The sequence below is a fragment of the Suncus etruscus genome, chromosome 11 (assembly GCF_024139225.1).
Source record: "Suncus etruscus isolate mSunEtr1 chromosome 11, mSunEtr1.pri.cur, whole genome shotgun sequence".
NCBI classification, from domain to species: Eukaryota; Metazoa; Chordata; class Mammalia; order Eulipotyphla; family Soricidae; genus Suncus; species Suncus etruscus.
The window spans coordinates 80,079,380-80,092,865 of record NC_064858.1 but is presented as its reverse complement, the minus strand read 5'-3'; the positions used below and the strand labels follow the sequence as shown (position 1 = coordinate 80,092,865).

The following is a 13,486-nucleotide window of genomic DNA, read 5'->3' as shown; positions in this document are numbered from 1 at the left end:
AAAAATTGAAAAATTAACTAGAGGATTCACAAGCAGATTTGAGCAAGCCTTAGAAAGAATCATTATCTGGGGCTGGAGAGATAGCATGGAGGTAAGGCGTTTGCCTTTCATGCAGGAGGTCATCAGTTCGAATCTCAGTGTCCCATTTGGTCCCCCGTGCCTGCCAGGAGCTATTTCTGAGCAGACAGCCAGGAGTAACCCCTGAGCACCGCCGGGTGTGACCCAAAAACCAAAAAAAAAAAAAAAAAAAAACTAGTATTTTTCTAAGACTGGTTTATGGAACTGTGCTGAAAGTTCAAAGAACTGAGCATACCCTTTGCAGAAATGAGTTCTGGATGTGATCCTTGGTACCATCTGGTCCCCTAGCACTACCAGTAGTAGTCCCAAACACTGCCATGTATACCCCTTCATAAACAACTTTGGTGCTGAAAAAAAAATACTACAGCAGAAAATGCCCTTACTTTATATGTGGTAACCCAGTTTCAATCCCTAATCTCCCATCTGGTCACAGGAGCACTGCCAGAAGTAATTCTTTTTTTTTTTTTTTTTTTTTTTTTTTTTTTTTTTTTTGGTTTTTGGGCCACACCCTGTGACGCTCAGGGGTTACTCCTGGCTATGCGCTCAGAAGTTGCTCCTGGCTTCTTGGGGGACCATATGGGACGCCGGGGGATCGAACCGCGGTCCGTCCTAGGCTAGCGCAGGCAAGGCAGGCACCTTACCTCCAGCGCCACCGCCCGGCCCCCCAGAAGTAATTCTTAAGTGCAGAACCAAAACCACCTAAGCACTGGTGGGCCAAAAAAAAAATTTTTTTTAACTCAATGATAGAAAAGCAAAACAATTATTTTTTTAAAAGGGGGGGGGGAACTGGAGCAGTGGTGTAAGCAATAGAGCATCTGCCTTGCATGCACTAACCTAGGATGAACTGTGGTTCGATTCCCCGACATCCCATATGGTCCCCCAAGCCAGGGACGATTTCTGAATACATACCCAGAGTAACCCCTAAGTGTCAGTGGATGTGGCCCAAAAACCAAACCAAACCAAAACAATGATTTAAGACTGTATTTTTGTTTTCTACATATTTAAGAAATTGTTTTTCTTTTATTCTGTCTTTTATCTTTTTTGAAAAACTAATTCCTTTAATGGGAAAGATTAGTGTAGTTAATACTACTGAATTTGCTTAGTAACTTCAAATCTTGTTTTCCAGAAAATGAAGAGACTAGTAATGGTTTAGGATATCACTTAGTGGTAGAACACTTCCTTGGTTTGATATGAAATTCCTACAGTCAGAAATAATACTAAGGAACCACAGAGATAGTACAGAGGCCAAGAAGGTTGGGGCCAGAACAATAGTACAGCTGATAAAGCACTTGCCTTGCACACAGATGACATAGGTTCAATCCCTAGCATACCATGTGATCACTTGACTCCCACCAGGAATGATTCAAGTACACTGCCAGGTATGGCCCCAAAACAAAACAAAAGGAACTTGTCTTGCACGCAGTCAACCCAAGTTTGATCTGCAGCACCCCAGGAGTGATACCTAAACACAGAGCCAGCAGTAAGCCCTGAGCACTGCTAAATGTGAAAAGGAAGAAAAGGGGGCCGGGCGGTGGCGCTAAAGGTAAGGTGCCTGCCTTGCCTGTGCTAACCTTGGATGGACCGAGGTTCGATCCCCCGGCGTCCCATAAGGTCCCCCAAACCAGGAGCAACTTCTGAGCACATAGCCAGGAGTAACCCCTAAGCGTTACCGGGTGTGGCCCAAAAACAAAAACAAAAAAAAAAAAGGAAGAAAAGGAGGGAAGAGGGAAGGAGAAAGGGAAAGAGGAAGAGAGGGAGGGAGTAGAGAGAGGGAGGGAGAAAAGAAGAAAAGCATCAGTACTTTCCACTGATTCTACAGAAAAGAATTATAAAATATCTTCAACGATTGTATCATGCCAAATTGGATAAAAAGTCCGAAGTTCCCAGACTTAGGAAATTGGGATATAAGTTGGGATATAACTTACTTAAGTTGGGATACTTTTTCAGATATAAAAATCACTCAATTCCACCCTGCCCAGAAATCTATCTTTTGTGTGTTTGTGTGTGTATGTATGTATGTATGTATGTGTGGGGTGTCCTTCCAAGCAGCTCAGGAAATCTGATTCCACTGATAGTCTTTTTTGTTTTTTTGTTGTTTTTTGTTTTTGTTTTATGGGCCACACCCGTTTGATGCTCAGGGGTTACTCCTGGTTAAGAGCTCAGAAATTGCCCCTGGCTTCGGGGGACCATATGGGACGCTGGGGGATCAAACCGTGGTCCTTCCTTGGCTAGTGCTTGCAAGGCAGACACCTTACCTCTAGCGCCACCTCACCGGCCCCTATATTCAAACTTTTAATCTAAGCTTGTGTTTATTGTGACAACTCATATGTGTTCAACAGAGATTGGATTTTTTGTTTCCTAATCGATTCAGCTTCTCTTTGTCTTTTGATTAGGAGTTCAGTCTACTGACATATATTTGTTTAGATTTTGTGGTCACACTTCACAGAACTCTGGGCTTATTCCAGGCTCTGCATTCGGGATTATTCCTAGAGATGGTTGGGGATGATATGGGGCCTCAGTGATTGAATCCAGGTTGCCACACACCCTACCTACTATAAGTTATCTTGCCCTTCTAATGCAATTTACTTTTATTTTTTTGGATTACACCTGGCAATGCCCAGGGTTTACTCCAGGGTACCAATACGGGATGCCAGGAATTAAACCTGGGTAAGTACATGCAAGGGAAGCACCTTACCCATTGTACTATCTCTGTAGCCTATAACTGATATCTATTTTTTGTTTGTTTGTTTTTTGGGTCACACCTGTCAGTGCTCAGGAGTTACTCCTGGCTATAGGCTCAGAAATCGCCCCTGGCAGGCACAGGGGACCATATGGGATGTCGGCATTCGAACCACCATCCTTCTGCGTGAAAGGCAAACGCCTTACCTCCATGCTATGTCTCTGGCCCTGATATCTATTTTTATTTAAAATATTTTTGGCCCACATCCCACGATGCTCAGAACTTACTGATGGCTCTGTGCTCTGCATTCAGAAATTACTCCTAGCAGGCTTGGGGGACCATATGGGATGCCATGGAATAAACCTGAGTTGGGGGCCCGGAGAGATAGCACATCGGTGTTTGCCTTGCAAGCAGCCGATCCAGGACCTAAGGTGGTTGGTTCGAATCCCGGTGTCCCATATGGTCCCCTGTGCCTGCCAGGAGCTATTTCTGAGCAGACAGCCAGGAGTAACCCCTGAGCACCGCCAGGTGTGGCCCAAAATCCAAAAACCAAAACCAAAAACCAAAACAAAAAAACCTGAGTTGGCTGTGTGCAAGGCAAAACACCTTACCCTGTGCTATCATTTCAACCCCTCTGCCTTTTGCACGCAGGGGCCATGCTAATCTTCTCTGTATTGTTCCAATTTTAGTATATGTGCTACCAAAGCAAGCACTGCCTTTAAATTTAAAGTAACTTAAGTATTAAGTTTATTTCCTCTTTACAATTTTTGCTTGTTTTTATTTTGGGGCTGCGTCCAATGATACAGTGATACTTCAGATTACTCTTGGCTCTGCTCTCAGGGACCCTTTAGGGGTGTAGGAATTAAACCCAGGTGGACTACATGCAAAGGGGTTACTCCTGATTTTGAGCTCAGGAATTACTCCTAGTGATTCTCAGGGACTGTATGATGGAGAGTGAACCTAGGCTGGCCATTTGTAAGACAAATGCCCTACCAGCTGTGCTATCCCTCTGGTCCCTAGAATCTTTGCTTTTCTTGTGATGTTTTTAGTGTATTTTGTTTGAAATTCCATGTGATTCCTAGGTTAGAGTATATCTCTGCCTAATTTGCTTGAGAAATTCTCAGCTACTATTCGTTTCACAGAAACTCCTTTTTCTTTTGGTTTTGGGGCCATATCAGCAGTGTTCAGAGCTGTTCCAGGCTTTGTGCCCAGGGATTATTCCACTGGTCTTTGTAGGACCATGCAGTTCCAGGGATCCAACTTTTTTATTTAAACGCCATTGCAAAAAGACCTTTTTTTTTCCTTTACTGGGGCCACACCTGGAGGCACTCAGGAGTTACTTCTTGGCTCTGCACTCAGAAATCACTCCTAGCAGGTTCAGGGGACCATATGGGATACTGAGAATCGAACCTGGGTCTGTCCTGGTTGGCCACGTACAAGGCAAACGCCTTACCGCTGTGCTATCTCTCCAGCCGAATGAGCTGACCTTTTGAAGTTTTTCTTTTTGTTTTCTGGGTCATCCCCAACAGCACTTAGGGGTTACTCCTGGCTCTGTGCTCAGAAATTCCTCCTGTCAGACATGGGAGAGTTGAACCACTCTCTGTCCTGGATCCGCTGCGTGCAATGCAAATGCCGCACTGCTGCTATCTCTCTGGCCGAATGAGCTGACCTTTTGAAAAAAAAAATTTTTTTTTGGTTTTGGGTCATACCCCACAGCACTCAGGGGTTACTCCTGGCTCTGTGCTCAGAAATCGCTCCTGGCAGGCTCAGGGGACCATATGGGATGACGGGATTCGATCCACTGCCCTGCATGCAAGGCAAACACCTTACCTCCATGCTGTCTCTCCGGCCCTTAATTAAATATTTTTTTCTTAATTTCTGATGTACTCAAGGACACTGGTTTGAGTTTTACCTTCTTCCCTCCCTCACATTCTCTTTCTTCCTCTCCTTTCTCTTCTTCATTCCTTCCCACCATTCCCCTCTTATCCTTTCCTTTTTACTGCCACACCAGAAGTACTCACAATTTACTCTTGTCTCTGTGATTAGGGACTCCTGGCAGGCTTTGGGAGACCAGATGGAATGCTGGGGGGTGAACCCAGGTCAGTTGTTTACAAAGCAAGTGCCATACTGGCTGCACTTTTTCACTAGTCCCATTTCCGTTGAACCTTTCTAATTTTTGGAGCTTACTAATAGTCTCTTTCACTGATTTCTTCATTTCTTTGAACATTAATAGGATTGTAGCTTTGAAGTTTTCCTCAGGGTTTTAGAAAGTTTTTGGGTGTGTATGAAGCTCTTTCTAGGTGTATGTGGTTGCACAACTCTGCTTTTTATTATGCTTGGTGCTATGTGAGAGGCAAGAGTGGAAATCCAAGCACAAGCTAGTCTTCCAACCAGGGACTGGCACTTATAAAACTGAATCAATACCTTGTGTGGTTCTGAGGTTGTGTGGACCTGTAGAATCACTGGGGACTTGTGAGCCAAATGCTGTGTAGCCACAATAGCAGTTCTAGCAAGTCTGGGATCTGATCCATGATTCTCAGTTACTGGTATCTGGCAAGAGAACAGTAGTAGAGTCAAAGTCCAGATGACTTGAGTAGTGATGGGGATTATGGTCACATGATATAGTAACAGCTGTTCAGTAAACTGATCTTTGCACTTACTGAGGGTGGGGGGTTGGGGAAGTTGTATTCTGCCATGTCAAAGGTTTAGACCTGGGGAACAGCAGTAGGATGTGAACAATCTAAAAAGGATCTTATAAAAACAATTTCATTTTCAATTGCTGTAAAAAAAAAATACAGGAGCCAAAGAGATAACACAGTGGTAGGACATCTGTCTTGCACACAGCTGACCCAGGACAGGCCTGGGTTCAATCCCAGAATCCTGGGCCTGCCAGGAGCGATTTCTGAGCGCAGAGCCAGGAATAACCCTGAATGCTGTCGGTTGTACCCTCCCAACAAAAAAAAGGTTTAGACCTGGGGCCGGAGAGATAGCATGGAGGTAAAACGTTTGCCTTTCATGAAGAAGGTCATCAGTTCGAATCCCGGCGTCCCATATGGTCCCCCGTGCCTGCCAGGAGCAATTTCTGAGCATGGAGCCAGGAGTAACCCCTGAGCACTGCCGGGTGTGACCCAAAAACCACAAAAAAAAAAAAAAAAAAAAAAAAAAAAAAAAGGTTTAGACCTGGGAAGCATGGTATTGTTGTGGGTGTGTGGCATCAAGTAATTCATGGCATACCCACATGCCCAATGGCTATGTTTAAGAGGTCTGAAATATGACCAGAAGGGCATGGTCACTGATACTTTGTGATAGGTTTGTGTCTGCTTTGAAGAGGTTTATTGGGCTACCTGATGTGATGTTTGGCTGTCAGGGGGTACTTTTAATTTTAACCAATTTTGAAGGTCTAGCTGGTGATGACCAGAAGATTTGGGCTTGTTCGTGTCAAAGGCAAGCTGTATGTCAGATTCACTCAACTTCATAGGACTAGGTTCCAGACCAGAAATGCCCCAAGGTGTCTAGGTAGTTAACTGGGTAGGAGGTTCACTCTTAGGGACTCTCAATCAGAGTCTGGCAGATTACCAATTGAAGGAGAGAAAGTACAACAGGCACAGCACTTGCTAACCATGTTCAACTCCTGGTAATACATATAGTATCCAGAACTTCCAGGAATAATCCCTGAGTACATCGCTAGTTGTAAATCCTGAGCATAGCAGGGTGTAACCCAAAAACAAACAAAAATAAACCATTTGTCCTGCTATGTTCCACAGGCCTAGGCACAGCCCCTTGCTAACTGCCAATGCTATGGAAAGTCTGATATGTTTGGTAGATGATTACAGTGAACTTACAGGGCTGAATCTCTTGATCAGATAAAAATATCTCATCCCATCTGGTCTCCCAAAGCCTGCCAAAAGTCCCTAATTAATATTAATATTTAATATATTTAATACACACAGTATAAAGTCTTTTAAACTGAAAAACATAGGCTATGACTACATTTGTTTATTAAATTTCTTTAATTTCTTTTAGCAATACTTTCATCATTCAAGTCATTTACCTTATTAGTTAATTACTATGTATTTTGTTTTTGTTTAGGGGGTTGGGCCACACCCAGAGGTGCTCAGAACTGGCTCTGTCTCAAAATTGCTCTTGGCAGGCTCGGGGGTCCATATAAGATGCCAGGGATTGAACCTAGTAGGTCGGCTGTGTGCAAGACAAACGTCCTACCGCTGTGTTATCTCTTTGGCTCCTGTATTTTTTTTTTTTTTTTTTTGGTTTTTGGGCCACACCCGGTTGACGCTCAGGGGTTACTCCTGGCTATGTGCTCAGAAATCGCCCCTGGCTTGGGGGGGACCATATGGGACGCCAGGGGATCGAACCACGGTCCTTCCTTGGCTAGCGCTTGCAAGGCAGACACCTTACCTCCATCGCCACCTACCCGGCCCCTCCTGTATTTTTTTTTTTACAGCGATTGAAAATTGTTTGGGGCCAGAGAGATAGCATGGAGGTAAGGTGTTTGCCTTTCATGCAGGAGGTCAGTGGTTCGAATCCTGGCATCCCATATGGTCCCCTGAGCCTGCCAGGATCGATTTCTGAGCATAGAGCTAGGAGTAACCCCTGAGCGCTGCTGGAATTATTTTTATAAGATCCTTTTTAGGTTGTTCACATATATAAATGTAACCAATTTGTTTCTTTTTGTTTGCTTTATTTTTTGGACCACACCTGTTGGTGCTCAGGGGTTACTCCTGACTCTGGGCTCAGAAATCATTCCTGGCAGATTGGGGAACCATATAGAATGCTGGGGATTGAACTAGGGTCGGCCTCATAGAAGGCAAAGGTCCTACTTACTTTTCTGTTGCTCTGGCCCAATGCAACTGATTTCTGTGTTGACTAAATGCTACTTTGCAGAATTAACTTGTTCTCACATTACCTCCTCCTCCCTTTTGGCTCTTGTTGCATTGATCATGGATTGCATATCTGGTTCAGCAGTACTTGCAAACATGCTCACCATACACTATACTTAGTTATAGTATTTGCACATATTCTGGTTATAATACTTACTGTGGTGCTCATATTCCTGGATGGCACTCCTGGCAGTGGTGTTCGCACATCTTTTGTTGTGTGCTCCACTCAACTGTATGATGCTCCCAGTACCTCACATTTTGTTGCAGCGCTGGGAGCGCCAAGAACTGCCAGAAATGCACTCAGCACATGTGGCACCAGGATCAAATTTACTTCCTTATTCTTAGATCACTTTTAGTCATGCCGAAGGACCTCGATGGCGAACCTATGGCACGTGGCGTGGCGGGAGGTGAGTATGCCGGTGTCTGCTTTGCAGCTCACCTGGCAACAAGGCCACACCAGCCATTGGGAGGACTGGGCATTGTGTGGCAGTTTAGGCACTCGGGGTCAAAAAGGTTAGCCATCACTGCCCTAGGACATCTAATAAGTTTTTTATTTAAGTCTAATTGCTCTGATAAATTTCTAATATTATGTAGAACTAGTGAAATTCCAATAAAACGTAAAATAAAAGTAGTGAATTCCAATAAATTTCTAATATTATGTAGAATAGAAGTAGTGAAAACAGGCATCCTTCTTTTGTTCCTGATCTTAGAGGAAAAAAATCTTAAGTTTTTTGCCAATAAATATTATGTTTGTTAAATTTTTTGGGTATAGTTTTGTTAAGCTGAGGTAGATTCTTTCTATTCCTAGTTTGTTGAGAGCTTTTAGCACTAAAGGATGCTAAATTTTGTTTTAAATGTTTTTGGTCTACCAATTCAGATGTGTATTTCCCCTCTCGATTTTGTTGACTGAGCATATATGGCATTGATTTGAGGGGGGTGGTCCAAATCCCTCTCCCCCTAAAAAAAGCAAACTCAGCTTCCAGGATTTTGCCTATCAAATTTTCTCACCAATCCTTGTTGGAGATTTTTGGTTTTTGGGTCACACCTGGCAGCACTCAGAGGTTACTCCTGGTTAAGCGCTCAGAAATCGCTCCTGGCAGGCTCAGGGGACCATATGGGATGCCGGGATTCGAACCACCAACCTTCTGGTTGCAAGGCAAACGCCTTACCTCCATGCTATCTCTCCGGCCCCATTACATCAATCTTCAAATGAAGTTGTATCCTTCTCTTTTTCTGTACTATCTTTATCTGGTTTTGGTATTAGGGTTATGTTAATCCAGAGGTCTCAAACTCGAGGCCTGCGGGCCTCCGTACAACATTTTGTGACCCTGCCCTAGAGAATTCTTTTTTTGTTTTGTTTTGTTTTACTTGTTTGGGTCACACACCCCAATGTTCAAGGCTTACTACTGACTTTGCACTGAAGTATCACCCCAACTTTGCCTCCTGCGGCCCGCAGGTAAATTGAGTTTGAGACCCCTGTACAGTTAATCTCATAGTAAGTCAAGAAATATTTTCACAACTTCAGTTTTATTGGGAAAGTTTAAGAAGGATTTATATTAGTTCTTAATTTAACTTTTGGTAGAATAATACTAAGAGTTTTCTTTGTCGGGGGATTTTTGTTTGTTTTTTGGGCCATACCTGGTGACACTCAGGGGTTACGCCTGGCTGTGCGCTCAGAAATCACTCCTGGCGGGGCCGGGTAGGTGGCGCTGGAGGTAAGGTGTCTGCCTTGCAAGCGCTAGCCAAGGAAGGACCGCGGTTCGATCCCCCGGCGTCCCATATGGTCCCCCCAAGCCAGGGGCGATTTCTGAGCACATAGCCAGGAGTAACCCCTGAGCGTCAAACGGGTGTGGCCCAAAAAAAAAACCCCCCCCCCCAAAAAAAAAAAAAAAAAAAGAAATCACTCCTGGATTGGGAGACAATATGGGATGCCAGGGGATTGAACCACAGTCCATCCTAGGCTAGAGCAGGCAAGGCAGATGCATTACTGCTTGCGCCACCACTCTGGCCCCTTTGTCAGGAGATTTTTAAAAATTACTGGGGCCGGCGAGGTGGCACTAGAGGTGTCTAGCTTGCAAGCGCTATTCAAGGAAGGACCGTGGTTCGATCCCCCGGCATCCCATATGGTCCCCCCAAACCAGGGACAATTTCTGAGCGCTTAGCCAGGAGTAACCCCTGAGCATCAAATGGGTGTGGCCCTAAACACAAAAAAAATTATTAAAAAAATTACTATGGATCCCAATTGTGGCTATTTTGGGGAATCTAAGTAGTTCGGGGAATCCAACCCAAGATCTTGCACATGCAAATGTCTGTTTTACTAAGCTACATTCCTGGCCCATTACATTGTTTTAATCTCCCTATTAGAAGTAGGTATATTCAGGTTTTGTAATTCACTATTATTCTTAGTCTTAGGAGGTTTTATATTTCTATGAATTGTGTTTCATTTTCAGTGCTTCCCCAAAGTGGGTAATACTGCCCCCATGAGGAACTAGGAACAATCCCAGAGGAAAGGAAGAGTAGTAACCTTGGTCTTTATTTAAAGACAGTAGATAGGGGCCAGAGAGATAGCATGGAGGTAAGGCATTTGCCTTTCATGCAGAAAGGTCATTGGTTCAAATCCCAGCATCCCATATGGTTCCCCCGTGCCTGCCAGGGGTGATTTCTGAGCACAGAGCCGGGAATAACCCCTGAGCACTGCTGGGTGTGATCCAAAAACCAAATGAATGAATGAATGAATGAATGAATGAATGAATAAATAAATAAATAAATAAATAAATAAAGACAGTAGATATTCGAGCCAGGAGATAGTAAGTGGTTATGTGTTATATCTAAGTGTGATTCCTCGAACCACATAGCATTGCAAGGTGCAGCCTTTAAGGCCCCTGTGCATACTGGGTGTGGCACTAGTACCATGGGGGTACGAAGGGTGTCCTTAGCACTGCAGGCTGGTTCTTGCATTAAGACTGTCAGTGGTAGCGCTGGTAAGGTGGCGCTAGAGGTAAGGTGTCTGCCTTGCAAGCGCTAGCCAAGGTAGGACCACCGGGCGTCCCATATGGTCCCCCCAAGCCAGGGGCAATTTCTAAGCTCTTAGCCAGGAGTAACCCCTGAGCATCAAACGGGTATGGCCCCAAAAACAAAAACAAAAACAAAAAACAAAAACAAAACAAAAAAAAGACTGTCAGTGGAATCAGATTTCCTGAGCTGCTGACGTATATTTTCTAAAGGAATGGACAGTAGAGTTCTTAAAGCAACTACTAATAGACCAGAAGAGATACATTGATAGTAACATAAAAATAGTAAGAGTCTTAACACTCCTCTCTCGTTGTTGGATAAATCAACAATTTGAAAGTCAGAAAGCTTGGTCCTCGAGTGTGTTCTTCTTTGAACAGGTATCTTACTTGCTTATCTTTAGCTTCTTCACTAGCTTTTTCAACTTGGAGAAACCCATGTTCTCTCAAATACAGACTTTTTCTCCCCTCACATATAAATTAGTTTCAATAAAATCTATTTTACTTGGGACCAGAGTGATAGTACAACATGTAGGGCATTTGCCTTGCATAGAGCCAATCTAGATTCAATTCTGGCATTCCATATGGTCCCCTGAGCACTATCAAGAGTGATTACTGAGTGCAGAGCCAGGAGTAACCAACCCCTGGGCACAGCTGGCTCCCCCAAAAAACTAAAACAACAACAAACAAAACTATCTTGCTTCCACCCTCCCCCCAAAAAAAAGAAAGAGAAGGAAAGAAAATGAGTTTTAAAAAAAGCCCCTAGGAAAAATGAAGTCATGGAATTTGCTTAATTGTGGATGGATATGGAGAGTATTATGCTGAGCCGTAATAAGTCACAGGGAGAGGGATAGACATAGAATGATCACACTCATTTGTGGGATAACTAAGTATGGTAATAATACCCAAAGATAATAGAGATGAGGGCCAGGAAGACCAGTTCATGGTAGGAATCTTGCCACAAATAGCAGGGAGTGCATTTAGGGCTGGGAAGGGACCACTATGGCAGTGATAGTTGGAAATGACCACTTTGGACAAGAACTGAGTGCTGAAAGAAGGGAAAGTGATATGCGTGATACTCCTTCAGTAACAGTATTGCAAATCAAAGTGTCTAAAAGGGAAGAGAGAAAAGAAAAATGTCTGCTATTGAGGCCGGAGTGGTGGCACAAGCAGTAAGGTGTCTGCCTTGCCTGTACTAGCCTAGGACGGACCACGATTCCATCCCCTGCTGTCCCATATGGTCCCCCAAGGCAGGAGTGATTTCTGAGTACATAGCCAGGAGTAACCCCTGAGCATTTTTGGCGTGGCCCAGAAACAAACAAAAAAAAAAGAAAAATGTCTGCTATAAAGGCAGGCAGGGTGCAAGGCGGGAAATGTGCACTGGTGAAAGTATGGGCGTTGGACATTGTATGACTGAAACTTAACCATGAACAACTTTAACTGTATCTCATGGTAGTTCAATTAAAGAATTTATTTAATTTAAAAATAAAAAAGAAATAGCCCCAAATAAAGAATTGGAAAAGCTGGAATTAATATACATATACAGGGCTCTCCACCCCCAAATAGCCAAATACATGTTTTCCAGTGCAATGGATCCAAGACAGATCACATAATAGGAACACAAAACAGGCATCCATTAAGTTATGGAAGTCAGATCTCTTTTTTTTTTTTTTTGGCTTTTGGGCCACACCCGGTAACGCTCAGGGGTTACTCCTGGCTATGTGCTCAGAAGTTGCTCCTGGCTTGGGGGACCATATGGGACACCGGGGGATCGAACCTCGGTCCGTCCAAGGCTAGCGCAGGCAAGGCAGGCACCTTACCTTTAGCGCCACCGCCCGGCCCCGGAAGTCAGATCTCTTTTCACACCACAATGTTAGGAAGGTAGACATTAACTGTAGAAATGAAGCCTTTTTCTCAGAACCTTTGGGACTGGTCAGTGAGCTAATACAACGGGCAAGGTGCTTGCTTTGCACTTGTCTGACATTGTTTTGATCCCCAGCAACCACCACATATAATTCTCTGAGAAACTCCCATAATGATCCCCAAGCCAGATCCAAGAGTAAGCCTGACAAAGCCAGGTATGGTTCCAAAGCCCACCCCACACCCCCCACAAATGGTAAAAGAGGTCAGGGAGATAGCTCAGTAATCTGAATTATGTGCTCTGAGCATACTTACCAGTTTAATTTCCAACACTACATGGTTCCTCCGAATACCTCTGTAAACAACCCCTAACATAGAGCCAGGAGCGGTCCCTAAGCACTCCTGGGTGGGGCTCAAACACACCCATATTGAGCATTTGGAAACTAATAACATACCTTTGAACCAATGGGTCAAAGAAAAATCATATAAGAAATAGATCTGCGACCAGCAAGATAGCTCAAAGGGCTAGGATACATACCTGGCATTTGGATACCCCAAATTTGAATCAAGTACTGGGGGCTGCTGAGCTCTGCTATACTCCCCCCACAAGTAAATTAATTGGCCTTTTGAAAATAAATAGATGTGTAGGAACAAATTAAAGACAAAACTCTCAGAATCTTTGGGTCAGGCCTGAAACATAGGAGATAAGGCACGTGATTTGCATGCAGCCATATTGGTTCCGAACCTTGAATCTTCAGCACCACAACACTACATATGGTCCCCTGAGTATCACTGGGGGTCACTCCTAAGCATAGGGCCAGGAATACTTCCATTAACCACCAAGTATGACCCTACCCTACCCTTCATAAATTTTGTTTTGTCTTTGAGGCCACACCTGGCTGTGTTCAGGGGTTAGTACTGTCTCTGCACTCAGGAATCACTCCTGGCAGGCTCAGGGACCA

General features: G+C 44.1%; 1 protein-coding gene and 1 pseudogene across 1 annotated transcript in view; one reads left to right on the top strand and one right to left on the bottom strand.

Moving 5' to 3' along the window:
- The window catches only part of ATF7 (activating transcription factor 7), a 135,322-nt gene that overhangs the window by 62,899 nt on the left and 58,937 nt on the right, over positions 1-13,486 (top strand). The window lies entirely within an intron of this gene.
- Positions 3,359-3,471, bottom strand: LOC126023718 (uncharacterized; annotated as a pseudogene).